At 40.0% G+C, this 26,405-nt stretch overlaps 1 protein-coding gene across 2 annotated transcripts in view; it reads right to left on the bottom strand.

The window, feature by feature from the left end:
- Positions 1 to 26,405, bottom strand: part of Nsmce2 (NSE2 (MMS21) homolog, SMC5-SMC6 complex SUMO ligase) — a 202,633-nt gene that overhangs the window by 104,940 nt on the left and 71,288 nt on the right. The window lies entirely within an intron of this gene.

The raw sequence follows: 26,405 nt of genomic DNA on the forward strand, positions 1-26,405 counted from the left end.
CAGGAAAAACACAGGATACAACAGTTAATGGAAAGGCTATCAAAACTCATCTTTTGGAAATTATTACTTAAAAAAATCAAAAAACAGATAGTATTGTATCTGAAAATGTGTTCAGTAGTTACAGTGCATAATTTAACTTTATCAAACCGTACGATAATTTGTTTACAACTGCCAAAAGCTATACTCCCTGATGTAGAAAATAAAATATCCTTGCAAGACAGCTTTGTTAAGCAAATAAATTTAATTTGCTCCCATGTAAAAATTTTCTTGGAAAACAAACCAAGAAATTAAAAGGGAATCCCTTGCTAAATAAAACAAACATGCTCCGAAACCCAGGAACGAGTTGCTGGGGGCTGTCCTAGGGGAATGCTTTGTCCTCTGCACTCTCAGAACCTTCCGGGTGCTGGCCAACGGCTGGCCAAGAGAGTGGGATGAGCAGCTGATTTCTACTCGCTTCTCCTCTTTGTAGCTCTCGGGAATTCTGACAGAGTTGGAATGAAACAGAAGCTGCAGGCTCAAGAGCTGGTTAGCAGTCTGACTGTCAGAAGAATGAGTGATGAGGGACTGTGGACGGGCAGATGGACGGACAGAAAAGCTCTTAGAGACCCTAACCTGACGGGACAGAGGACCATTGCCATCCATGAAAGGAAAGCTTTACTCTGCTGGGCTAATCTCCTACCTGACATTGGCCCCTGAGCTCCTCCAAGTGACAAAACTCAATCTGAGGAAAGGTATAAGAAATCAAATTCTCAGCCTCAACACAGATTCCGCCTAGAAAAGACAAGCTGCCCAAGTGGCAGAGTGGTAGAGTGAGTTCGAGGACAGCCTCATCTACATAGTGAGTTCCAGGACAGCTAGTGTCCTAGAGTTAGAACCAGTCTCTAAAGAAATAAATGAAAAAAATTAGTGAACAAATGAATAAATGAAAGGATGAACAAACAAATGAAAATTAGAGCAAACCTTTAAAGGAGGGCGGACTGAGAGCACAGTTCAGTGGAGAGCATTTACAGGGTGCTGGAGAAGCCCTAGGGTCAATTCCTAGGACCACGAAACAACAGTGGTATGCTTTTCAATGGAATGGCTCTCAACAAGATAATGAATAAAATCCTGTCATTTGCACAATGTTGGTAGATCTTGAGGATGAATGAAACAAGGGCACAGAAAGACAAACAGCACTTTAAGACTCACTGATGAAAGCCAGGACGTGAGTCTTGTACAGGGTAGGGGATGGTACAGTGATCACTAGAGTTGCAGAAGAAAAGAGAGACAAGCATTAAGAAGGACCTCCAGGGCTTGGAAGGGTGTTGGAGGAGGAACAGACAGTGGAAGGAACTGAGGGCATAAGAAAGGCAGATGGATATAACTTTTATCTCATTAATAAGGGAATCTCATTAATCTTTCATAATTAGTATGTGTTAATAATTATTTTGAAAGCGAGTAACATTCAAAATAATTAAAATGGTTTGTCTATCAGAAAGTAGGGTTGAGATGGTAGTCAATAGGGGACAGGGTAGGAGTGAAGTCTGTCTGTCTGTCCCTAGTTACATCATATTAGTATTAAACTATGTAAATATGGGTCTGAAGAGACGGTTCAGTAGTTAAAAGCACCTGCTGCTCTTTCAGAGGTGTCACATTTGATTCTCCGCACCTACACGGCAGCTCACAACCATCTGTAACTCCAGTTCCAGGGAATCCAACACCCTCTTCTGGGCTCTGGATATCAAGCACTAAAGTATTACATAGACGTTACATGTAGGCAAAACACCCATAACATATAAAACTCAAAGAAAATTGTGCAAATATACCTCACCAACTGAAGCATTTATGAAGGGAAAACATTAACAACAAATGGACAGAGGATCCAAACCAGTATTTCTCACAAAGAATATATGGAAAAACCACCAGAGAAATACAAATGCACCTTGCTCACTTAGAGAGAACATTACCAAAGACAAAAAGTAACTAATATTCGAGAGAATGTAGGAGGAGTAAGAATTAATACAGTCATAGCAGAAAACAGAATGGAGCTTCCAGAAAAGAATAAAACAGGCCCCAAAGTAGAATTACTATATATGATCCAGCAATCTCTTCTCTGTGAATAAATTGCCAAAGGATTAAAAATTAGTGGCAACTCTTCTCCCACGTCCAATAAATACAACATTGTCTGCAATAGCCAACATATAGATGAAGCTATATTTTTCAATGGATGGACACATACGCATGCACGTGTGCACACACACGTGTGCACACACACGTGTGCCTGAGCGCGCACACAGAGAAATATTATTCAACATCAAAAAGAGGAAAGTCTGTCATCTGCAACGATATGGGTGAACCTGGAGAACATTTTAAATTAGGCACTGAAAGATGAACAGAGAACAGATTGACTTCAGTGTAGGATCTAAAAAGTTGACTTCAAGATAGTCAAGAGTTGAATTTACCAAAGTGTATATATGGGGGAAGGGAGAAGATGGGAAAAGGGGTGAGGTTTATCAAAGGTAGAATAGGTTTGGATAATCATAGCACAGGACCACATTTAATGATGATATATAATTCAAAGTTTGTAAGTAGATTTTGGATAGTTTCATCATTAGAAAGTAGATGAAGCTGGCAGTGGTGGCACACATCTTTAATCCCAGCACTCAGGAGGCAGAGGCAGACTGATCTCTGTGAATTCAAGACTAGCCTGGTCTACAAAGTGCCAAATGCCAAGACAGCCAAGGATATGACACAGAGAAAACTCTGTCTCAAAAAATCAAAACAAACAAACAAACAAAACAAAAAACAAAAAAACTCTAAAACTTTCTGGCAGGCAAAAGATGATACACATAAAATAACAAAATAAGTTTTAGCCAGGTGGTGGTGGTGCATACCTTTAATCCTAGCACTCAGGAGGCAGAGGCAGAGGCAGATGGATCTCTGTGAGTTTGAGGCAAGCCTGGTCTACAAAGAGAATTTCAAGACAGCCAGGGCTGTTACACAGAGAAACCCTGTCTCAAAAGCCAAAACAAACAAACAAACAAATAAATAAATAAATAATAAAAAATCAAGTAAGTAATAAAAGAAAGTAGATGATGTGCCAAGCATGTCAATCAGCTTGAGTTATTCTACATTTGTAGAAGCCAAAGTCCTACTAAAAAGTCACAATATGCCCCATAAATTTATTTTTTTGAAAATTAGAAACATTTGAAAATAGTTACTACTACAAAAGTTATATGATTATGCCTAGCCCTTTAAAACATATGAATAGGGGTCTGAAAAAGCCCGGGTTAAAACCGGTCTCGCTGAACATAGTGGACAATGAGGACTACTGAGACCTCAAGAACAATGGCAATGGGTTTTTGATCATGCTGTACCTATTGGTTTCGTGGGAGCCTAGACAGTTTCGTGGATGCTCACCTTACTAGACCTGGATGGAGGTGGGTGGTCCTTGGACTTCCCACAGGGCAGGGAACCCTGATTGCTCTTTGAGCTGACGAGGGAGGGGGACTTGATTGAGGGAGGGGGAGGGAAAGGGGAGGCGGTGGTGGGGAAGAGACAGAAATCTTTAATAAATAAATAAAAACATATGAATAATCAGTAATTTGATTGACTGCCAAGTTAATATACCATTTTTTAGAATATTCTAATTTCTGGCATATAGTAAAGGTTCAATAAATTATTACTACACAACTAAACAGAATTAGAAAAACAAAGTTATACAGACCAAATAAAGTGAACAGTAGTCCAGTCTGTAAAACCCGGATTTAGTAAGTGTACATCAAGTTCTTCTTTATAGGGATCCTGCCTGAGGTCTTACACTTGATACCTTTTCTACACACACACACACACACACACACACACACACACACACACACACACACACACGTGTGGGTGGAGGGTAGAAGGGGGTAATATGTATCTGATCTACAGTAATATAATGCTACTGGGTTATACTAAGACTCAACTAGGCTAACCCCTTCACTTTACAACTGAAACAGTTTAATTGCCCAAACCCTATTGAGCTCACTTTCAAGACAAGCCACAAATTAACGTGCCTCCAAAATGCAGCTATCAGCATAGAGTGTGCATGACCAGGGGTCAGGGGAATGCTAAGGTAAGACCCATGTTCCCTTCTCCAGCTCTAAGGCAGGGATGGTATCCTTTTGGGAAAAAACACTTCAGGCATATTCTTGGCAGCTACGAGGCCAGAGTCAGAAAGTCCATTCAGTGTAAGGGATCACTGACTGCAGAATAAGGAACTGTGTATTACATCCAAAACTTGGCAGCAGCTCAATCTCGAGACATTAGCTTCATAGGACCATCACACATCTCCTGGAAATGCATAGAGATCCCTGAGCTTTACTGGGAAGAAAATCGAATAAACAGATCTCATGCCTCTGAAAGGGTTTTGGGTGTGGTTGAGACGGCTGACTTTGAAAACTTAGCAACACAGGATACACTATGAGTAAGTTTTTTAAAAAAAGGAAAAACCACCAAAACCAAACCAAAGCTAACTCACCAGATCCTTCTGAAAGGGTTCTTTTATTAATTTCAGTGAAGTCAAGCAGAGAACAAGTTGTAATATGAAACACAATTTATGCAACTATGTTGAAATTCTCTACCAGAGTTGCATCTCCTAATGTAAGATTTTATGGTAAAATAATTTCAAAATACTATCAAAAGTCAGGCTAAGCTCATTTTGGTTTTAAAACTGTCACAGAAAAACTCTTTTCTATATAAGTCATTGAAATTCTAAGACAAAATGATAGTGTGTTTAAATTAGAAAAAAAAAATTTGAGGAGCTGAAACTAAACCTCAATTGAAATTATACTGTTAGGCAACTCCAAAAGCTAAACAAAAACATATTAAAATAGAAATTGCAACATCAAGGGAAAACCACCCTCATATAGAGTTCTAGACTCAGCCACGGCTGACTCCAGATGAGATGAACTGATCCTTCCTAGGTTTTCCCACAGCCAGCCAACAGGCAACTCACTATTTCACAGTCACTGGGTTTACTCAGGGAATGGCATGTGAGGCCTTTAAAAAGTCAACAGAGATCCCATGGGTGGGTCTGGTCTGCCTTTCAAAACCCATGAACTTCCCATTTGATAATCTCAAGAAGGAGAGTATTTCCTAAGTTAGACACCCAGCCGAGCCAGCAAGCAGCAGTACAGCAGGCTGCAGCACTAAGCCTCCCTGGTAAGAAAGAAAGAGCTTTGTGAAGGGCACAGTTGGCTTGTCTGGTAATGTCAGAAGATTAATGAATCCTACTTAATAGTACTGCTGGGTTCTTTTTAACAAAACTTCCAGAAGCCCCAATACCTAAACTAAAATTTCCATATAATCCCTTATAAAATAAAGTCTTAAAGTAACCACAGAATTCTGAGAATCTTGCTTTTCCAGAAAGCCCAAGAAAAATACTTTAGTTTCACCATTCTCAAATTCATTTGACATAGAAACAAAATAAACATATTACTCTATTTAATATCATTGCACAAGCAAATTCACAAGAATGAAATGTGTTCAGAGTTCCTAGAAAAAATGTAGCAATACAGGCTGCCAACTTGTTCAATGTCAAGCTCCAGGCAGCGCAGCAGCACCAGCAGTGTGACTCAGACTGAATCACGCTTAAGCTATTTTTGCTTTTAAAGTCCTGCCAGGAGCTGTGTTAATATTCAACCCAGAGTAAATTTAGCTCAACAAGAAAACAAGTGTTTCCATGGTTGCTTCTTCACAGTGTTTATGGTATGGTATAGTGCAGTCATTAGGCCCAGGAGCCCAGCCAGATCAACCAAGTTAAAATGCTCATCTTTCATTTACATCCAAGCTTTGAAACATGGGAAAGAGCAAATGCAACTCAGGCTATCCTGTCTGCTGTCTACCTGCCTCCTCAGATCCCCACTGGTAACTATGCAGTGAACGCATCACTGAAGGCTCCTGTTGAAGTGCACACCGAAGGAGCTCTGATAGACTGCTGAGAAACTGCTGCTCATAGGCTTTACTTGGCTTTACCCTATGAGTCGAAATGACATTTCTCTAGCAGCGGAGGGATAGCAGATTAAAGGACTTAGCAAAAACAGCAGAAAATTTGGTGGACAAATACCACATTGAATCTTGACACAGGATCACATACGGTCACAGTCTGTCTACACAGCTGACACTCAGAGGTGTTGTACAATAAATCAGTTACAGGCAAAGATCAGGAAAGATCTGATTGTCTTTATGCTGGAGAAAAAAAACACATAATATGACCCTCTTATTGCTTTCTGCCACAGAAAAAGTTTGCTTACTACAATATAGGGGGCAGCAGGCTGGGTAGCAACACCAGAGAGCCACCAGCAGCCCATTTTAACCACTGTTAAGTACACAATTCATCAGTGTTATAGTTCCAATTCTGAGTGTCCCTAAAAGGCCAACAACACAGAAGCTTGGTCCTAGCTTGTAGTATTGCGGTGAGGTGTATGTAATCTTTAAATTGTAGGGTCCATTCCCATCTCTCTCTTTGCCTCTTAGTTCCCATGAGGTAAAGAGGCCTCCCCTTCTGGGTGTTCCAGTCACAGTAGACTGTGCAGACACAAACCCAAAACAATAGTGTCAAGTGACCATGAACCAAGGGCTCTGAAACCACGGACTGAAATAACCCTTTCCTTCTGGAAAGTCTTGTCTCGGGTATTGTGTTACAGTAACAGAAAGTTGACACAATTAGGGTTAACGACATTACCATTATTATAAAAGATATCTCCAGAAACTTTCATCTTATAAGATGAAAAACCTACTAATTGTTTAAAAAGCCCTATTTTCAGAATATGCTATTCTATTCCAAACACACATAAGGCTTTTGTGCTTGGGTAGTGAATGAGAAGATGGAGGAACAGATGCTAGCATTTCCCTAATCAGAGCTACTCATTCCTGGCATGGCTAGCATCATCTCAACATAGTGGCTAGGGTTTCACTCAGCAAAAGTAATCAGTCAGCTTTCCCAGCAGAGGTATCTGTGGTAGAATGCACATACCTCGGAATATACACAAAATCATAGAACTTCTTATAGCTAACTTTTATATAGGAAAGAGAGAAAAGGTTAAGTTTCACTACCAGTGTAAACACTGACACCGTGCACAGCGTGCACACAGACTATGGCAGAGAACAATGGAAAAAGCATGGAGACCCCTGCTCTAAAGGCCACAATACCTGAGAAGCTGGGGAAGTATTTCCTGTATTTTCCTTCCCAGTGCAATGTTTTTGTACACTTACGCAGCCTCCACTGCAAAGGAACACCACCAGAGAAGATGAGAAACTAACCAAGTAAGGCAAGTCTGTAGAAGAGCCAAAGGGTCTGGCAGAGCTGTGATGACAAGACCGAGCACAGGAACAGTCACACAAACAGCCTCACTGGAGAGTCATGCTCCAAGGAAAAAAATATTCATCTTTACATAAGCAGGGTGCCCAGAAAATTATTCATGGCAGTTCAATATTTGGAAAAAGCTTTGCAAGAGTAGTCAACAGGATCTTTTGAAACTCGTGGCTCGAGGGAACACCGTGAAAGGTACCCTATGACAGGAAAGGCCCAAACTGCCAGAACTCTCTTGAATGGACTCTGTAATTCCCAGGTTCAGAATGTAGGCCAGGCCTTGGCATGCAGCACTGGTGCTTAAAAGGAACATGTGGACCAAAAAGCATGTACCAAACTGCAAGCCTGCAAAACACTTGAAACCCCTGCTTTCTAAATGGGTAGTTACTGTATATTAACTGTGTAGGTAACTTTCAAATCTCAATGCCTTGGGGAATAGAAGTAATGTATAAAATAATGACCTTCTGACTCACTTGATCACTGACCTTATTAACTCAACTTTACCTGAAAGGTTTGGGTTAGAGGAATATAAAGTAGCTAAATCTCTACAAAAGGAATATGCTCGGAGCTAAGCAGAGGCATATGTGAGAGAAAACTGAACAGCTGAAGAGTGAGTTTTCTTTGAGAAGCCACACATCATTTTACTCAGCAATTCTAGGTCTGGACACATACACAAAAGAATTGAAGGCAGGAATTCAAACAGACAGATATAACCCAAAATTCACAGCAACAGGACTAACTGAAAAGGAGAAACTCAAATGTCCACCAGTAGATGAATGTTTGAACAAAATGTGGTACAAACAAGAAAATTACCTAGCATTGTGATACGGGTGATGGGCCAACTTTGAAGCCAGTGTAGTGCATACACTTGTATGCATACCTAGAAGAATCAAATACATCCAGACAGGAAGTAATACAATGGAAACCAATAAGGAGGGGATAAAGAATTTCTATTTAGCGAGTATAAAATTTCTGTTTGAGAATCTGAAAAAGCTCCAGGGGTGCACAACGAAGTGTACAATGCAAATGCACTTAACACCAGCAAATTGCAAAGTTAACAGGGTTACGGTAAAGTTTATGTGTAAATCTAAAATTTAACACACATCAAAATATACAGCAGAATAAGCCATGGTGGAAACAGACTTTAATAGCTACAGTATAGCAACAATTGCTTATCTACTATAACTATATGCCTTGTCAATGCTCTCCCCTAAAACAGGAGAACGAGTACTACTTGTGGGTAGGATACACGATGAACTCTGCACTATCTGTTTGACTCTTTAACTCTAACGTTGCTCTAAGAAATACAGCCAGTTAGGAATCTAGAATGGCTGAAAGACACTTAAGGAAATGCTCAACATTCTTAGCCATCAGAGAAATGCAAATCAAAACAACTCTGAGATTCCATCTTACACCTGTAAGAATGGCCAAGATCAAAAACACTGATGACAACTTACACTGGAGAGGTTGTGGGGTAAAGGGAACACTCCTCATTGCTGGTGGGAGTGCAAGCTGGTACAGCCCCTTTGGATGTCAGTGTGGCGATTTCTCGGAAAATTAGGAAACAACCTTCATCAAGACCCAGCAATACCACTTTTGGGTATATACCCAAAGGATGCTCAATCGTGCCACAAGGACATGTGCCCAACTATGTTCATAGCAGCATTGTTTGTCATAGCCAGAACCTGGAAACAACCTAAATGCCCCTCGACCAAAGAATGGATAAGGAAAATGTGTACATTTACACAATGGAAGTACTATACAGCAGAAAAAATAATGACATCTTGAAATTTGTAGGCAAATGAATGGAGCTAGAAAACATATTGAGTGAGGTAACCCAGGCCCAGAAAGACAAATATTACATGTACTCTTAGACATAAAGCAAAGAAAACCAGCCTACAAATCATAATCCCAGAGAACCCAGACAACAATGAGGACCTTAAGAGAGACATACATAGATCTAATGTGTATGGAAAGTATAAAAAGACAAGATCTCCTGAGTAAATTGGGAGCATGGGAACCATGGGAGAGGGTTGAAGGGGAGGGGAGAGGAAGAGAAAAATGTATAGCTCAATAAAATCAATAAAAAGAAAAATGACTGTGTTTTAAATACAGGCCATAACCTAGTGGTGTGAGTCAAAAATAATAATAATCATTCCCAGGGTGAGGGGTGGTCAGAAGAGAAAACAAAGAAGACTAGAGAACAAACAGTCTAAAAAAAATAAGCAGGACAGCAAGATGGCTCAGTGAGCAAAGGGGCTTGCTGCCAAGCATACCAATCCGAGTTCAACACCCAGGACCTGGTATAAGGAGAAGAACCACCCAGAAGTTGTTCTCCTCAACCTCCAAACACATGACTTGTGAACACACATGGAGAAATTAATAAATGCATTTTTAATTAAAAATACAGCTTGTTAATTAAATAATAATTCTAAGAAGAGCAAAGGGGGTTAATCTGTGTCAAACTCCCATCTGCTGTGAAGCGTCTTGCACTGGCTCCTCACTAACCCATTTCCTCGTGGGGATACTGAGCTTCCACAATGCAGCCTTCTTGCTTAGTTTCAGCTTCCTTTCTTGCAATGTGACCTCGTCTCTAATGCCCATGTATCCCCTAGTCCTAGAGGTTGGGGCTCTAGATTTCCCTGTTTTCCTGGGCCCTTGGTGCTCTTATGCTCCCTTGGTTGCTTACCTTGTTCTGGCCTATAACTTCTCTTGACCCCTGCTTTGTGCTTATTTTGGCTTGAGGGGACTGGCCTAGTATTGGCGTTTGGTACTCTAAATCTAGACACAGATCCCTAATTCTGTCTTCTAATCTCATACTTATTTTGCTGTAAGGCACAACTCATCCTGGCAGTAATTACAAAGAAAGAACAGAGGGATGATACTGGTCAAAATTACAATACTCAAGACATTTCTTAATACTTTAGATAAGAGTTTTTCTTCAACATAAAGTGGTTCTTCATAAAGGTCTTAAAGCAGACCTTTATTATAGCTTCTAATGTTCTGCCTGAATCTGATGTTCACCAAGTATTTAGATACAGAGAATGGTAACCATGGGTGTTTACATGGAAAGACAAAAAGATACAGATACAAAAGGGGTGTTTCAAATGGAGTCTAATGGCAAGGTGGCACTTCTTCACATGTATCCAAGACTATCAACCTTATCACTGTGGAAGCCAAACAACCAGAACCATTTGGGCTCCAGGTTACATGTGCAGTCTACAAACAACGTGGAGCTGGAAGGAAGACAGGCAAGAAGAAAAGCAGAGTGAGTGCCTTATGTCAGCTCTACTGCTAGGACAATATTAAGTGACATCATCCTCTAAAAATGTGCATTTACTAAAACACCTGAAGAGAAGCTCAGGTGTAGAGAGGTAAGGCAGTGAAATTACACTAAGAATGGCTAGCCCTTCAGATACAACACGTGGTACTGACTGAACTGAGGGATGTGGATAACATACGGATTAGCATTAAATAAAATGCATCTCTATGGAGTCGTCTCCAAAAAGTTTAAATTATTCAGTAAGGACCAGCTAAAAAACAAAGTTTATTAAGCAAATTTATTTTTCAAATTTAGAAAAGGAAATTCCCCAATTATTTCTACCAGTTTAGACCTTACCTAGATCTAGATACACTTGTAGAAAGTACCAGTTGCCATTACTCAATGGGGGTTTCCTGAGTTTTGTTCATTTTGGCTTTCCACATCAGTAGGGAAACACATTTGTTTCTGTTTTCCCCAATCGATATCTGGGTAAGATGAGCACTGCTCAACGACAATGGAATGGGCCCTTCGCTTGTAGAATGAGCATGCTATTCTAAGTTCTCCAAATGGCACCCACACCAGAGGAGAGGAAACGTCCTGCTCAGCATACTGCCAGCACTGTGCTGCCGCGGCTGTATGATCTCAGGAAGACTATCTTTAATTAAATAATTACCTTCTTGAGAAAACATGACTCCATTCTAAACTCAGCGGGATTCCTACCTCTCCACTTACTCAAACTCTAGTTCTTCTTAGTCTTATCCAAACCTCACTCTCTCTACGAAGCCATCACCTTGCTTTCTCAGGTTGGTAATTACATGAGTCACATGGACCAGGACTCCCGCATCTGCCTCCTCCTCCTGCTCCAGCTCAGCAACACAGCGTTCTCATCTCCTTCTGAACAGTCATTTGTGTCCACTTGTTACATTAAATATCGTCGTTGCTCTGTTTAAAGGACTATAGCAAATTCATCATATCCTATCGTCTAGTAAAGCAATAGCTGGCACTTACTGGATATAAATGTTGTCTATCCTAAAAGGATACAAATTTCTTAAAACAAGGAATACACTAACATTTCCTTTACTTTTACTAAATACCTGGTCTGTGGTCAGGTATGAGAGAGAAGAGTCAACAAATGCTGTAGAAGTGAAGGAACTGTGGCTGAACTCTACTGGGCCATATTCTTTCTTCAAGCTGATCCGATCCCTGAATAAGCATCCATGTCCCAGACTACACAGATGAGTTGGAAGAAAGAGTCCTTCAAATGCCCTGGCTCTTCAGGGGCAGTATTCCAAGGACACGGTGAAAAACAGACACACTGACATGCTACTTCAGCAGTTACAAATAAATATTGCAGTAGTTTTTAAATGAACCAATAAACATGAGCTGTTGAGGCAGACTGAAGACCTGCAGTTTGCTACGCACCCAAACCAGACTCAAACTTGAGATCTTCCTGCCTCTGCCCCCAAGAGCTGGGATTACAGGCATGTGTCACTACAACTAGCCATCATACAACTTATATTTTGTTCTCCAAATTTATTTATTGGAGGGGGTAAGGTATCTTTAATTTTTTTTGAAATTATAAAATAATTACATCATTTACCCACCCCTTTCTTCCTTCCAAACCCTCCCATGGACTTTTCCACGCCTTATTTTCTGAGGTCTAATATCCTCTTCAGCCAGTATTCTGCCAGCACAACACTTCTTGTATCTGTTCTCACAGTTAGTCTGCAGCAGCTGAGGACCTCGCCAGCATTTCAATGGACCACTGTCAGCAAGAACGCTTTCCATTCCAGTCTATCCTAAGTGCCACACCAGCTTTACCTTCTTCAAGTTCAAACTCAACCAGATGATGCAGCGAATGAAAAACTGAACACTCTCCATTATTTAATTAAATTGGCTTAATTAAGAAAAAAATGACTATTAGTCAGTCCAACCTACCCTTGTAATCGTTTCTCTCATATACTCAAAATGCCATTTAATCGGATCACTTGCACCTCACACTTTTTCTTCTATTTCTGTTCACAGACAACAAACACACACGCGCCCCAATGCACAGACACACTAATTTAAACATTATCATTATATAATAAAACCTTTTGTACGTGAATAGCTTTCTCAAAGCTTTGACTGCTCCTGAATTTTCCTATTGAGTACTACAGAGAAATATCTGTATATAAAGTATTTGTTCTACAATTATCACATTAGCATTGAATGCCAAAAATATAATTACCAAAAAATATATTATGGCATTGGTGCACCTTTGAATCTAAATAGTTGGTTATAACTATCTTAGATTATCATGGAATTATGCTAGGCTTAACCTTCAGATGCAGCCTTTTATTAATCTTAACTACAGGGATGATACTTATAATCTATAACTTGAATACTCAACTCTCAACCCTTTGTTCCTGTAAAACATCCTCTTTCCTCTTCCCCATATGGTACCCAGTCCCCAGACTATGCTATAACCAGGTCAGTGTCCAAAGAATAGCTCACTACCTCTCAAAGCTTGTTCTCAAAATGTAATAATGCATTTTCTATTTTTACAGACTGGGTCATGGGGGAACTTGCTATTTGCATCAAATGAGTCAGGCAAGATGAGAAAATGGTATATTTTAGTTCCTGTATCTACTGGGATACACTGCAACCAAAAGCAGAGGACACAGAATGGTTTGCTGACCTAGCCAGAGGACAGACTTATGATCACTCAAATATTAAAAGTTGGATATTTTAATATTAAGTTCTATTCTCCACAGTCTAATGCAAAGCAATTGGCTTATTTCAAAGTTCCCATAAGTTTATTCTTATTCCTCTTCTTATCAAACAATCTAGCGCACATTTTCCTAATTGTTGTCACACAGTTCTCCCCAGATTGGGACTTCCTCCCTTAAGGGTCTCACAGGACAAATATGCATTTCCTTTACTTTTGAATAGTCTAATGGAAGTCTGTGATGTCTGCAGAAAGACAGAGGGGTGGGCTTCCTATAAGCAAAAAAAAAGAAAGAAAGAGGTGGAAATGTACCACAAAGAGATGAGCAGGTCTGGAGGTGAAAGAGAACTTAGTACTTTCTGGGGATTATGAATGAGTGTCTGGGATGAAAGACTAGAGAGAAGAAGGGAGGAAAGGAGGCAGATAGCCTTTACTACTCCAGAGGGTTGACGGGAGCCACCAAAAGAACATGAATCCATTTCTGACAGTTTCACAAGTACAAGCACCATCAGATCTACCCTGTGCAATCATCAATCATCTTGGAAGACTGCAAGACAGCAAGCTGGAGCTGAGCGTATATATGGCTAGTAGTAGAAAAAAACAGGAAGAACAGGAGAGAGCCTTGGGAGAAGTTTCCAGGAACAGAACTAGATGGCACAGTTTATGAGTGACTGACGCCCTCTTTAAAGATTTATTTTGTATTTCAGGGTTTTTGTTGTTGTTGTGTGTGTGTGTGTGTGTGTGTGTGTGTGTGTAAATATCAATGCCCATGGAGGTCAGAAGAGGATGTTAGATCCCTTGGAGCTGGAGTTAGAGGCAGCTGTGAACTGTGAACTGCCCTGTGTGGGGGCTGGAAACTGAACTCAAGTCTACTGACACTCTTAACTGTTGAGCCATCTCTCCAGTCCCTTTACCTATCTCTAACAAGGAGAATTTTTCTTTCTTTGTGCTTTTGGTGCATATAAAATAAAAGCACTGTGTTTTAAAACAAAAGGAAAATATTTGTAAATAGGCTACTATAGATTCTTGACTGCAATCCTACCAAATGTAAGAATCATGGTCAGTTTGATGTTTTGAGGGGAGACAGGATCAATGCCACAACAGAACAGAAATAGTGGACACTGTCAATCAAGGCTGATCCCGAGGGGATGGAAAGTTCTTGAGCCTAAGTTATAAGTTTCCTACTTTATGCAATCGAAATTAAGTCAAAGTTTAGTGTTACCTAAGAAAAAGAGGAAGAATCTTCCATCAAGAAGGACTCAGTGGTCAAATTGGGTGAGGAAGTTTGCCAGGAAGTCTGGCATCTCCAGCCAATTGGCAGCCACACATTGTAGAAAGACAGGCCAAGGTGCCCTTGGTGAAAAGGGACAGGAGGCCTTGTCTTATCCTCTCATGCTCAGGACTAGTATGTGTCGAACATTTGCCATGGAAGGAAAAGAAGGGGGAGAACACCCTGGATGCATGAACACACACAATCTTCTCTAGGTTTTTATTCCTCAAGTAAATATTAAGTCCTAGTTCCACAGCAATTCCTTAGGGTGCAGATTACCAAGGGGGATAGTCTGCTTTCACTTACGTGATATTTCAACCAAATATAAACTGCACACTAAAGATGAAAGGAAGAGAAGGCTGATACATTTATGTGAACCTGAAAATCGTATTTTTTATTTATTTAAAATAACCTAGTGATATTTAGTCTTTAAAGCTCTTACTGAAAAATCTTTCATCTATCTAATCCTTCAGATTTTAAATATATTCTCTTNCTACAATTATCACATTAGCATTGAATGCCAAAAATATAATTACCAAAAAATATATTATGGCATTGGTGCACCTTTGAATCTAAATAGTTGGTTATAACTATCTTAGATTATCATGGAATTATGCTAGGCTTAACCTTCAGATGCAGCCTTTTATTAATCTTAACTACAGGGATGATACTTATAATCTATAACTTGAATACTCAACTCTCAACCCTTTGTTCCTGTAAAACATCCTCTTTCCTCTTCCCCATATGGTACCCAGTCCCCAGACTATGCTATAACCAGGTCAGTGTCCAAAGAATAAGATTGGATTTCTTATTTTATTTTATTTTATTTTATTTGAGACCAAGTAGCTCAGCCTATAGCTCAGGCTGGCCTCAAACTTGCTATATAGTTGAGGCTAACCTCAAAGCCCTGCTCCTCCTTCCATAGCCTCCCAAGTGCTAGGATCAGAAACATGTGCTGTTGCTATGTGCAATTTTGTTTCTCCGAATCTTACATGCCATGTTCTAGGACTCCCACCTCTCCTCTGAACAACCCCCTTGCCTCTCCCATGAGAGGAATCAATTACTTGACTATTTCTCAAACCTTCTCAATGCTACACACAGGAGTTACCTATTCACTGAAAAACAAAATTAATAAGGAAGCCATACATGTGGGGTGCGAGAGCCAAAAGAAATATGGACATCTATATACCTCAAATTAATTCTTCTACAAACCTATTATCAGCTTGCAATCTTTCCAAGAGGAGGAAGCAGTGTGGGCTGCATGTGTCACAAGGTGTGCCAGGCTGACTGTGGAGGCCATGTCAAAGGATTCTCAGCAAGAGCCACTTTTCCAGGAAGCCATTTTGCCTCCTTCCCCTCTCTATTGTAGATCTTACTATGCAGGACCCTGGGGGAGATGAAGCCTGGAAGTAGATTAACAGGAGCTATGGACTGGAGGCAAAGCCCAGCGGGTTACAGCACTTGTCCAGCAAAAACTAGGTCCTTGACCTGACTGATCCCCAGCAGCAAACAAAACAAAGCCTCAGTGAGGACAGACACACACACACCCCTGTGTATGTGTGTATACAAAAGTTATTACACCATCTTCTCTTTAAAATGAAGTTCACTAAATAATCAAGTTCTGACAGAAGATTCCATGTTCATGTCCTCAAGCTCAATCTACCAAAGAATCCCTAACATACTGAAGGCTCATACGACACACAATAATGATACAGGTCCACAACATCTGTTTATAATGAGTGTGTTTTCATCCCAAGCACAGGCCGGCTCACTATATGAGTAAGACTACTCTTTTTTGTTCTTTCAAAAGGCAAGATCTGTGGCCCGGGCTGATCTAGAACTCACTACATTACATATTTCAGTCCGCCTTGAGCTCATGGAGATCCTCCTGCCTCAGCCTCCCACATATGAGGACTGCAGTTACGGTTCACTATGCCCATTTAACATTTATTAAGCACTCAGTCTCTGCTTCCCCATCAAGAAAATGCTGCCAAGCCAATATACACTGCAAACACTATCTTCCCTTCCCACGGCTTTTCACTCACACCTTGTCACTTACAGAGCATCCCTCACTACTTTTCAGTCCAGCCTTCGTTAAAATCCCTTAGCAATGTTGCAAAATGACTAACCTACGTTGAGTTTGTTTCTTTGTACTTACGAATTCATGCCACTGATAGAACCTCTTAAACTGTTTACCCTTCTACATTGAGATATAAATAAAAATCATCAGAGTAAATGAACCAGGAAACTAATATTTAGGGAGTCTGTTAGTTTATAAAGCCCCTTTAGACACAGGATCTTATCTAATCCTTCTACAGTATCGTGGGCTGATTAGTATCAATCTTATTAGTGTTATTATCATAGAATCATACTTTCCAAGAGTAAAATCCCCCGAGTTAATAAAAAAAAATATAGACTACTACTTGGTTGGACACAATCTCAACTTATATTTTCTCTTCTCAAATTTGCTGGTGGTTGCTAGTCTTAGCCATCTTATTAACATGTGAATTAAACACAAGCATGCACACATACCTCAGTATAAATAATGTATACAAATAAACACATGTACTCAAAATCACAAAGCAAAGTACTGTATTGTCAATAAAATACTTATCAGAGTTGGGTTAACTAAATGCCAAAGACCAGAATGTAGGTTCTGTGATAACAGAGACTTTTTTATTTATTCATGTTTTTCAGCACACTTAATAGTTACTGAATGAATGAATGCTAAGTGCAATATTCAGCAAAAAAATAAGGCTCTCCAATATAGCCAGGTATGTACCCAGAAGGCTTAGGCAAGAAGACCATCAAGTTCAAGGCAGACAGGACTACCAATCAAGACAAGATCACATTCAAGACACCAAGTACACTGTAGTTCATGAGGCGATAGCTGCGTAACCAGTATGTGCTTCTAACTATACTAGGCTATTCATGGATGAATTTTCTCTTTTGGATAATAAGCACATGAAGTCTGGAACTAGTGTCAGATTTGAATCGATGTTCAAGCAAGCTGTACTGGACTGGTTAATTTTAGCCTGACTGTACATTAACACCACTTGGGAACTTGAATGCCCACAGGCCTGCCTAAATCTCCCTGCTGGGGAATGAGGCCTGGATTTTTGTCATTTTGTTTAATGTTCACAGCTGCTCCTGATGTCTAGTAAGAGGTGAGCACCTCTACTAGAGACAATGGTTCTCAAACTCAGAATACAGGAAAAATTAAAATTCAATTCGTCTTCTCTCACAACTTTAGAGTCAACTGGTCTGCAGTAGAACATGGCAGTTCATATTTAACATTTCCAGGTAGCACTAACACTGTTGGTATTTGGGGGTTATTATATTTCTATATATTTTGGGGGTAGGATCTCATGAAGCCCTGGCTGGCCTCGACCTTGCTATATAGATGAAAATGATCCTAAATTTCTGCACTGCCCATTGCTGAGGTACAGGCCACTATACTTGACTTTTGCTGGTGTATGTGGAATAAATTAAAAGCAAATGTAGAGCTGGGTGGTCATGGTGTACGCCTTTAATCCCAGCACTCTGGAGGCAGAAGCAGGTGGATCTCTGTGAGTTCGAGGCCAGCCTGGTCTACCAAGAGTTAGTTTCAGGATAGGCACCAAAATCTACACAGGGAAACCCTGTCTTGAAAAATAAACAACAACAAAAAAGAGCAAATGTAATAATTGACTAGAGAAATATGAACATTACATGAAAATTAAAATACAAAAAAATCAAAGAGGTAAGTTAAAACTATAAGATACCATCACATACTAGTTAGAATGACTAAATTTAAAATAAAGTCAAACTAACTCTTGTGCTGGTAGTGGTGCATAGCAACCAGAACCCTCTTGTGCTGCATGCTGGAAAACATTTGATCAGTTTCTTTAAGCAAAACACCATATACTTAACACACAAGTCATCAATGCCCTGGTTAGGTAACTACCCAAGGGAAATGCAAACCTACATCCACATCAAAGCACGTAGGTGGATGCTTAGAGCAGCTCTGCTCACGAAAGCCACAAGCGACAGCCACAGAAATGCTCTTCAACGGGTAATGGATAAATGCACCACACATGTGACAGATGACTACTCAGAAATCACCACCAAGCTGCTGATGTCAACAGCACCAACGGTAGACCACCATGCATTCTGGTAAACGAAAGTAGTCACTCAAAGGGCTGCAAGCTGTGTTGTTCCATTTATTCATCATTGTGAAAGACTTAAAATCAACAGTAATTGCCCGTTGGTGAAGATGTTGGGAGGTGTCAATTATAAGGGGACAAAATGAATTCTGGGAGAAGACGGAACATACAAGAAACTCAATTTTGCAGAACCTCATCTGTGGAACACAACTACACTCCAATCACTCCTTCACATTGCTGTTAAGTAATACACGTGTTTTGAAGATAAAACATGCCTTCTACAGAAATAGAAAACACTGCACCCCTGCTTCCCGCAGACACAAAGTGTTAGTGCTGGTTCAGAAAAGCCATTCATTCTTTCTGCTGCTTCCAGAACGACATGACACGGCACTAACAAAGACAGCAACCGCAGGTGAATCCTGACTAGGTGACAGGCGAGCACAGTAGCAGCATGCTCAGATGAGTTTGCTGGCCAGCATGGAGTAAGAGCGTCTTTGAAGTCTCAGGAAAGAACACGCCTTTTGTTTTATTTTATACTTGCAGCCCTCCACACTCTGCAGTGGCAGAGGATGGCGTGCAGGGCCTGCACGTCTGGGCCACGCACTCCAGTCCTAAACTACAGCCCCAGACTTTATTCATCTTTTCTAAAGAAACACCCTCCCAAGCAGCATTTTTGTTGTTTCTAGCTTGTAGCAGTGTGTAGTGGTGGAAAACAGTTAGTTTTTTATTGACATTATACAGACTCATTTAGAGGGTGGAGTACAAGTGCACACATACTTCTTGGAATTGAGGATGGAGGTGGGATAGATCACGATGCCGCCCAGCAGTGCGTGGTTGTGAGGGTTTGCAGGGATCTTCTGCACATGCTAATTGGCTATTTCTGTGAATTCCTTTTGGAAGTCTTCAATCCTGGGTTCGGCACTAACGTTTTTCTTTCTATTATGTTATAACTTCTCATAGAGCCTGAATATCGTCTAGCCTTTGCAAAATACATGATAGGTCAATATTCTGTACCAATTTATAGTTTGCTTACTCATTTCCTGAATAGTTTCTTTGTCTTTTAATGAGTTAAATGTTTCAAAGTTTGATGAAATCTACCTGAGTTTTGGCTTGGGACAGGGTATAATTATCTAGCTCAAGCTGCTTTCAGCCCCGGATCCGTTCTCTTTTCTTAGCTTCCAGAGTTCTGGGATTGCAGGCATGTGCCACTACACTCAGGTAAAGTCTCCTTTACATACAATCATACTAAACATTTTAACTTTTATTTATTATTTATTATTTTTTGAGGCAGCCTCAGGCTACATGTAGTGCATGCCAGACTGGAACTCATGTAGCTCAAGCTGGTTTAAACTTCCTGCCTCATCTTCAAAGTATGGACATACAGGCATGAGCTACCAGGCCTGGAGCTAATATTAAACTTTGTATCCTACTTTTAAAAACTCTTAGTAGTATAAGCATTTAATTCCTAAGGTTCTTTATAAAGGTAAAAATTCTGCATCATCAGTGTAGCATATTTAACTAACCTTCTACTGATAGTAGCTCAAATTATTATTTCTGTATTAATTAGAATTAGTATTGAAAGGGATACCACTGCACTGACTCATTTTGCTCCACTCTTTCTGAACATCTATCTAAGGAAGACTTTCAGATACATAATTTCTAAGAAAATTAATTCGGATGGTAATATAGAGGCAGTGTGTATTCTGACAACTGAGCATGTCACATTCCAACAGTTGATGAAGGAAGTCTTCAAGAAGCGAGTATATGAGACCCAAAGATAGAAACTGAGCGGTCAGAGGGGGCAAGCAGCTTTTTACTCCCAATATCATGTTTTTGTTGTATTACTTGAATGGATGCTTCTAAAACTTTAAGTTGAAATGTAGCAAGTCACTATTGTTCTGAATGTGCAAGGGTATACCAGTTGGCTTGATTTCAAATGTTGTCCACTAGCAATGCATTCTGTCAGGAGCTCTGTGCAGCTCATGGGTCAGCTGCAGCCATGTCTCCGCCCAGCCCTGCCCCCATAACTGCTACCATATGTGTAAAGAGTACTCAATCCCAGGTGTTTTTTAAAGCCAAATAGCAATTACTAACTTGACACATTTTGTTTCACTTTAGAGTTTCAGAACAATTAACTGACTCTTGCCCACTCCTATAGGCAAACACAGTAATATTGAGCTGCCAGCTTCTATTTAAAAATCTTTCTGAAACACAAATACATGCATGTCTTAAAAAGAACCCCAAGGTACTAGAAATACTTAATAATATGTCTGATATTTGGATTATATATAGATTACAAAACCGAAACCTTTCTAATTTCTGTAACAACAACTTGACAGTGTAATTATTTCCTTACGTATAACATCTGTCAGCTCCAGAGCACGGAGGCTCTGGTCTTCCTAGAGTCCAGCTGCCTCCTAGTATGAGTAACAGCACCCTCATAAAAGCCACAACGAGAGAAACACCCACAGTTCAGTTGTTCCAATTGCTGCTGACTCAGTTGTACCTTGACAAGGGAGCTTCCTTTACTAACTTTAAATATAGCCATCTCTCATTCTAAAACTTTCCTTTTCCTTGTGAATGTATGTGCCAGCTTCGTGGCCTGACTGAAACACTGGGTAAACACCTCCATGAGTCTCATTATACAGTGTGAGGTCTGCTAAAAACAGGACCCGCAGTGTTTGTTCGTTCCTTTCCCCATGTGGATACTGTAAAGACTGAAATGAGGATGCGTGCGCCAGTTTACTGTGTGTTAGGCTTGAAATAAATTTCACAGAACTCGCAGTAAACGTGTGATGTAATGAATATCCCATTCCTCTGCCAAAACACAGCAGCTATTTACAAGGGAAATGTCAGTCTCAGTGCTGTGTATCAAATGCACCGTCAGGATCACGGGCTTGAGCAAAGAAGAGTACGCACTGTCTGTTGGATCTCAACTCCCTGCTCTCTAAATCCACTGCTAGGGACAGTTTCCTGTCGGCTAGACAGACAGACTCCCCTCAAGGGCATCAGAACACAGTTCCATGATTGGGGACCCTGATGAATTATTACTTGACAGTCTTACAAGTTCCTCTCTCAAAAAATGAGTCAAGTAGTTAAGAGAAAAGAGTCTTTTTCAAGAGTCGGGAGAACTTGAGATAAACAAAAACAAAAAAAGAGATATAAACCAAAACACACAGGCTTTTTCATGTCACTCAGTGGTACCTGAACTTCAGTACTATGGGTCAAAAGCAAGGTGTGTTACCATCCTCCAGTCATCTTGGTGAGTGGTGAGAAATAAATAGCAAGGAATAGATAGATAGATAGATAGATAGATAGATAGATAGATAGATAGATGGTAGATAGATAGATAGATAGATAGATAGATAGATAGATAGATAGATAGACAGACAGACAGACAGTACTCATGCACAGACAGGCATTCAAACAATGGTGGTTGACAGACAGACAGTACTCATGCACAGACAGGCATTCAAACAATGGTGGTTGCCATGCATCAGTTTACAAGTGCTAAGAATTTCCTATACTGGGTACATCACAGAGCCTGACCATGACTTTCATCACAGTAAAGGAAGAGGACAAACCTCAGATGAATACAAAATACACATCTGTCTTAACTGGCTGACAAAAAGAACAGATGTAAAAGATAATTTGTCAGGTTGGGATGTAGCTTTTCTGGCTATTAAGAGTATATTCTTTCTATGATGCTATAAACTATGCTATCATATTTCAATAATAAATGAAAACACGTTTGAGTGTTTACAAGGAACCAGTACCTCACAATCTGGGTGACAATCCTGAGAAATAAACTGGGCAGACATAATTTTCTCTAATAGAAAGGTATTAAGTATGAAATTTCCCCAAACGGCTCATGTGTTGAACACTAATGTTCCCATCTTTTTTGTGAGGTTCTGGAAACCTTAGGAGGCGGGGCATAGCTTAAAGAAGTAGGTCACCAGGGACAGGTCTGGGGGTATATCTTGTCCCTGGCCCTTCCTGATCAGCCAAGAAGTGGGCAAACTTCTCCACATGTGACTGCTGTCATGATGTGCAAGCACATGAACACGGACTGAAATCTTGGAAACTGTGAACCATAATTTTCCTTCCTGAGGCTGTTTCTGCCAGGTGCTTTTACCACAACATGGGGGGAAACAACCACAACAGGGCATCAGGTATCCAAGGGATAAAAATGATGTGTTCAAAGGAGCCGGATCTGATACGCAGTTTATCTACAAGACATAATCACTCCAACATTACTATATGCAAATAGAACATGTTATCTTTGGAGTAATTCTATCCTTAGACAAGTACAGCTAATCCATTAGGTTTACATTCTAGGGATGGGAAACGCTAGCACTTGCACTGGCTCCTCTTCCCTGCAGGAACCGATCAGCATCTTCTTTCCTACAGAGCCTAAGCCCAACCTCAGAAAGTTCCTGAATATATTGTTCCACAGAGCCCCTACTGATGACAGGCAATATGAGCAGGCTAGAAAAAAAACGTTCTGACTTTCCTCACAATAATACTTGTTTCTGACATTGTCTTTGCTTTTGATTTATTATGTTAATGGTCCTCACATTGTTTTATGTCTGTATATATTGTCTTTGTCCTCAAGTACTAAGTTGTCAACTTGTATTCATTTAAGACTATCAACTACATGAATTAATGCAGAACAAGCAATCTACATTAAAGTGTTCTGAATACCCTAAGAAAAATGTGTGGTATTTGGGGGCTGAGCAGAGAATCAAGAGTTAAAAAACCAAGAAACTCTTCTTATTTCTGAATGTTGTTTAGATCAGGAATCAGTAAACTTCTTCTGTAAAGCCCCAAGATAGCACGTATTATAAGCTCTGTGGACCAGTGGTTTGTGATGCAACATGGAGTCTGAAATGACATTGTGAAAGCTGCACAGACATAAACAAAAGAGCATGTCTGGGCTCCAATCACCTACTTATAAACACTGAAAACAGATTTTCATGTTATTTTCACATCACTAAGTGTACCCCTGCTTTGAGTCCCCCAACAACTGAAAATTTCCTCCAATAATTACAGTTATAAAAAAGTATTCCTAGTTTGTCAGCTGTATTTGTATGAGACAGCCCAGATCTGGTATTTTAAAAACGGGAATTTCTGGTGGTCTGAAAACGCAACTACTATTCAAATGTGTGAGACCTTACTTTCTTTCCACCAGAACAAGGTACACAGAGCAATGCAAACGCAAGGGAGAGGGCCCAGCTGCTTTGTGGGCCAGAAGTTGAGCTTTGTAAAAATGAGAAGCAATGCCTTCTTGTCTCAGTAAATTTTCTTATGTTTGGGGAGTAGTTACACTTCATATCAAATGTCTGATATGTTTATATTTAACATGTAATGGGCATAGTTCTTAAAACAGATAATTATGTTTTAATCCTCGGTTCTGATTTCCAACAGGATAACTACTGAGGCATACACGTGCAAATTGAAACCCTGGGACCCCAGCAGTGTATACTCAGTATGTCAAAGAGGCATGGGATCACAAACTGAGAACTAGCTGCTTAGCTCTGGCAAGGGGAACTGTGACTGCAGCGGAGTATGCCTAGTCCTGCCCACCACTCAACCACCTCCGTCCTCCACCTTAATGTAACCCTGTTCAAGAACTACATGACATTTCTTTCATCAAATTATGATTTGATAAAGTAAATCCCCTGCAAATTATACCTCACATAATGAATATGGAGAACATATCATGGATGTTTTCATGAAAGAACAACCTTTTACACACATATTTCAGTTGTTTTTATCTTTTAAGATAGTCTTGCCATACAGTTCTGGCTGGCCTGGAACTCATGACGTAGACCAGGCTGGCCCCAAACTTCAGTGATCTGTTCACCTCTACCCATGAACGCTGGGATTACAGGCCTGCCCCACTATGCCTGGGTCTCACTTCAGATTCTACTTCATCAAAATAGGCAACTACAAGCAAGGGTCTGTCTCTCACTTCTACTTTCCAAACTTTAAAAACAAAAGATTATTATTTCAACTCCTTAACTGCAGAACATATCTCAGAGCAGATTCACTAGCCCATTTAATAAGTCACAGTGTACCTCAAATCTGGACTTACATTCACTATGAGAGCTTGGTCCTAATCAAGAGTCTCAAAGGAGAGTGGGGGAAAAAAAGCCATCAGACATCCTGCAAATTTAACTCACAGTGCACCATATATATATATACATACATACATACACACACACACACTAGCACTTTATTTTATTTTATTTGGTTTTTTCGAGACAGGGTTTCTCTGTGGCTTTGGAGCTCTGTAGACCAGGCTGGCCTCAAACTCACAGAGATCCGCCTGCCTCTGCCTTCCGAGTGCTGGGATTAAAGGCGTGCGCCACCACTGCCCGGCTCTACTAGCACTTTAAAAGAATACCAATATTCTGTTTGCTATTCAAGATCTAGACCTTTAAAAGTAACATTTTAGGGGAAATTAAAGGGAAAGTTCTGTTAATCCCAGTGTTGCAATGTATGAGGAACTCTTGCATAAGGAAGCATTTCGTTCAATATAAATTTACTTTGTCATTAGATTTAACTGTCCAAATGATGTGAACAGCTAAACCTGGGGAAACATACTTCTCTTCGTTCTCCTCTCTCTCGCTCCATAATAATTACAACTTCAATACTTACTTTGTTGCATTACGTGCTCTTAATTAGGAATTTCCCCCAAGACCATATTATTCTAAAGGTCACTATAATTTCTTTTACAGAACAATAACTTTGTGAGTTAACAAAGAGGAAAGATTTTCTTTATATTTACCCCTTAGTTTTTATTATGAAATACTGTTAAAGTAAGGGATTCTGACCTGATGTTATATCTGTCATAATCTGTAGAACCAAGTACCCTAAACTTCAAAGTATGTGTCTGAGAAATGTGAAAACTGAAAGGCCCATCCTGTCTCCTCTAGGGGTTACTCTCTACTCGGGGAACAGTACAAAATTACTGTAGAAGGATTTTGGAAGTGACAATATTCAATGAAGAACCAAACAGAGGGAAAATGCTTACTGTTTAAATCTACAGAACAGCAACAGTCTCATCATGATTGCAAAACTTTCTAAATTGTGAAACTTAAGTTATTTGTAAAATAGACAAAACTAAAGCAGCTTCCTCAGTCATTTTTGAGATCTCAGCACCAATTTAAAGAAAACATTCCTATTTAGAAGAAGGCCTACTTTAAAACACAAATCGCTACACTGAGTACATCTGTGGCCATAAGATGAATCTATGCCACATGTGCCATCCCTGCTCTGTCAGTAAACAAATGAACTTGAAAGACGAGTAATGCTAAAGAGGGAAAATTTATCTGCTCCTTTATACTGTTCTTTAAGGAATAAATGAATCTCAATTCTAAAACAAACCAAAACAAAAAGACCCTACACAACTAAATAGATTCACAGACCAAAACAAGACGTAATTCACTTGACACTGTTTTGAGAACCACGTGGAAACCAGGAGAGAATAGAGCACTGGTTCTCCACTGTGCATCAGACATGTTATTTCTGGTACATTGTGTGTGTGTGTGTGTGTGTGTGTGTGTGTGTGTGTGTGTGTGTGTGTAATGAATTATTTGCTGAATCTCATTTTCAAGTCAAAATTATGCCAATTAAAAACCGTAAACAAAACAGCCGTCTAAAGTAGAAGCCAATTTAAA

The sequence above is a fragment of the Alexandromys fortis genome, unplaced genomic scaffold, assembly GCF_014885135.2.
Source record: "Alexandromys fortis isolate MF-2015 unplaced genomic scaffold, M_Fortis_MF-2015_v1.1 scaffold_2_1_26212458, whole genome shotgun sequence".
NCBI classification, from domain to species: Eukaryota; Metazoa; Chordata; class Mammalia; order Rodentia; family Cricetidae; genus Alexandromys; species Alexandromys fortis.